This window comes from Monopterus albus, unplaced genomic scaffold, assembly GCF_001952655.1.
Source record: "Monopterus albus unplaced genomic scaffold, M_albus_1.0 scaffold121.1, whole genome shotgun sequence".
In the NCBI taxonomy this organism is placed as follows: domain Eukaryota; kingdom Metazoa; phylum Chordata; class Actinopteri; order Synbranchiformes; family Synbranchidae; genus Monopterus; species Monopterus albus.
Genome location: NW_018128001.1, coordinates 344,011 through 347,155, shown reverse-complemented (window position 1 = coordinate 347,155; position 3,145 = coordinate 344,011).

Below are 3,145 nucleotides of genomic sequence, written 5' to 3'. Positions count from 1 at the left end.
TCTCATGAATCCAACAGCTTTAACTGTGCTTTTCATTTCCATGAGTAGAATTACACAAATACCTCAAGGAAACTGGACAGAACATAGAGAAAGGCTTTAGCCTCAGGAGTCAAAGACCAGGAGCGACTTGTGTTTCAGCCTGTTAACATTTCATCAGACTGTTTCTTCTCCTGCTCCGTGTGAGTGTTAATCTGCAACAGCATGTGTCACAGAAAGCGTGTTACCAAAGACGTGCAGTCTGTGGTGACCGTGTGTTTACCTACTGTCGAGTCTCAGTTGGTACAGTATCATGCATAGAGACACATGACTCATGTCGTACAGTATGTCACAACCCAGCGACCTGTGCAGTTTGTATCTACCTGGAACTTCTTCTGTTTGCTTCTTCACTATGTTTCTGTTCCTTTACTCCTGTGGCTGTTTTCTTCTGCCTGTTCTCTACTGACTCACTGTCGCTTTGTTTCTGCCACACCCAGATGTGTGACGCTCCTAGAGGCTGCATGCACATGCACAACACTGATGGTCAGTCTGTTCACCACAGGTGTAAATACCGTACACCTCCTGTAGCTCACCTTACTCATGGTCACATCTGTTCTCTGGTTTCAAACTTCAGATGTCCACGTCATGTTAAGTTAGACAGAAAATCACATGAATAGACATTATCCTGATGAAATACAATCTCCGTTCTGTGCTTCAGTGTAACTGTGAAAGACAGAACCGGCTGCATGTGAAGAAGCTGAAAAGCTGCGTCATGTTTAATATTTGAGGTGAGTCTCCTGCCACGTTACTTTGTGCTGGAAACCTGTGAAGACATGACAAAGTGACAACAGGCCGCCTTCATGTGGCCGCAGCAGTTTAAAATCAGTGACAGAGGCAAAGAGGGAACCTCAGAAAACTTGAACATCGCTGACGCTCAGTGGTGTAAAAGGTGTGCTGCAGAAAACTAAACTGGAGAAAGTAACTACATACGTGCACCTACAGGCAGCACCATCTTCAGATACATGCACGGTGCTTCAGTATATTACTGTACTTTATGCTCTGACTTCACTGCGTCTGCTCCTGAGTTTAGTGTTTAACACATGAAGTGACTTTTAACTAAGTTAAAAGGTCATTTAACTGTAATACCATTCAGATGACACCAGTTACTATTCAAGGCCTTCTGTGAAGCTCTACTTAGGTAAAGTGAAAGAAAAGTTTATCCTGAGAGAAACATAAATGTCTGAACCAAACGTTTTGACAATTCAGCCAAGAATTGTTAAAATATCACTCAGCTGGGACCAAAGTGCTCTACATGACTAAAAGTGATTTTTACAGGACGAATCGGACAGAAAACAGTTCAGTCTTTAGTTTGCTGCTATTGCTCATGTCAGCTTTTTCTCCAGTGATGCTATTTTTATTTGCCTTTGGGAAATAAAAGTGTAATGGCACGAAACTCTGGATGTAAAATGTACAGTAGGTGATGAGAAATATAAAACGTACAACATATCTGGATATAAGTTACAAAGTAGATCTGGTTGAACCTGCTGGTTTGTTGAGATTGATATTTGCTCTAAACATCAGGACCTTGGACATGATCGACCTTTAGAGAACAGTCAACAAATATGCCCCATTTCCCAGAAACCTGGGGGTGTTCCAGAAACCCAGTGAAGTGACATGTGGGAAACGGAGTTTTCTGTTCCTGAAATCAAAATCACTTTGAAGGTCTAGTTAGCAGTTGTAGGTCTGTACACATTTTGTTACACAGCCCTCGCTGAGTAATGGGTGAGAAAAGGATCAGAGTCAGGACGGCTCAAGGAGCACTCTTGTGAGTTTGTGGCATATGGGGATGGAGAGGGGAGTGCGGTTACTGCTGTAGCTGACTTTGTCAGTCTAACATATTCAGTTCACAAAAAACTTCTGTGAAGCTCCTCCAGGACCGTCCTCTTACCTCAGAGCAGATATGAGAAACTTGGAATGTGACAATGGATAGTCACTTTATTTGGCCAAGTATGTTACGCACAAGGAATTTGTTTCCGGTACAGAACCGAGGCAGCCATCTGCGGTGCCACCTCAACCAATGGTTCTAACCATCGGGGGCAACGGGGGGATTCGGTGTCTTGCTGAAGGACACTTCAACATGTGGACTACAGGCACTGTGATTTGAACCTCTGACCCTCTGGTTAGGAGATGACCGCTGTATCCACTGAACCACAGTCTCACCATATCCTATGTCCTACAAGGACATAGGAACGATCTTATAAGAGACATGAGACATACCCCCTGACTTTTTGTCCTGGTTATTATTTACCTTTCACCACAGGCTTGCGTTTAACATGCCTTGTAGCTCCCAGCCTCCCAGATAATTCACATAAAACAGAAACATCCAGATTCCCTGCTTATTATCTTGGGGGATTTAAACAGAGCCAACCTTATTCACAAGCTCCCCAAATATAGACAGCATGTCAGCTGTCCCACCAGGGACAAAAACGCATTGGACCCCCCCACCCCTGAAGACCTGCAAAAAGAATGTGTGTGGCCTCTTTAAAAGACAAAAGATCAGAAAGGCACCAGGCCCAGATGGTGTGACTCCCTCCTGCCTGAAAGCCTGTGCTGATCAGCTGGCCCCCATCTTCACACTCATCTTCAACAGGTCACTGGAGCTGTGTGAAATCCCCTCCTGCTTCAAATGCTCCACCATCATCCCAGTCCCCAAGAAACCCTCCATCAGTGGACTGAACGACTACAGACCAGTCGCCCTGACATCTGTAGTTATGAAGTGCTTTGAAAGACTGGTGTCGTCCCACCTGAAGGACATCGTACACCCCCTGCAGTTTGCCTACCGGGCAAACAGGTCAGTGGACGATGCAGTGAACAAAAAAAGCTACAGGCAAAAAGAGTGTCACAACTGCTTGAAACAACAAATGTGATACTGACTCAGAGAGAACAGGCAACCTTCAACCATCTCCAGCGTTATGTTAAAAATGCTGACCAAAACAAAGCTGAAAAATTCCTGCGCTTCTGCACTGGTTCCTCTGTCATATGTGTTGAAAAAATTATGGTTAGCTTTAATGCTGAAACTGGGCTCGGCAGAAGGCCCGTTGCCCACACATGTGGAGCTACCCTGGAGGTACCATGTACTTATACCTCTTTCACTGAATTTCGCACAGCG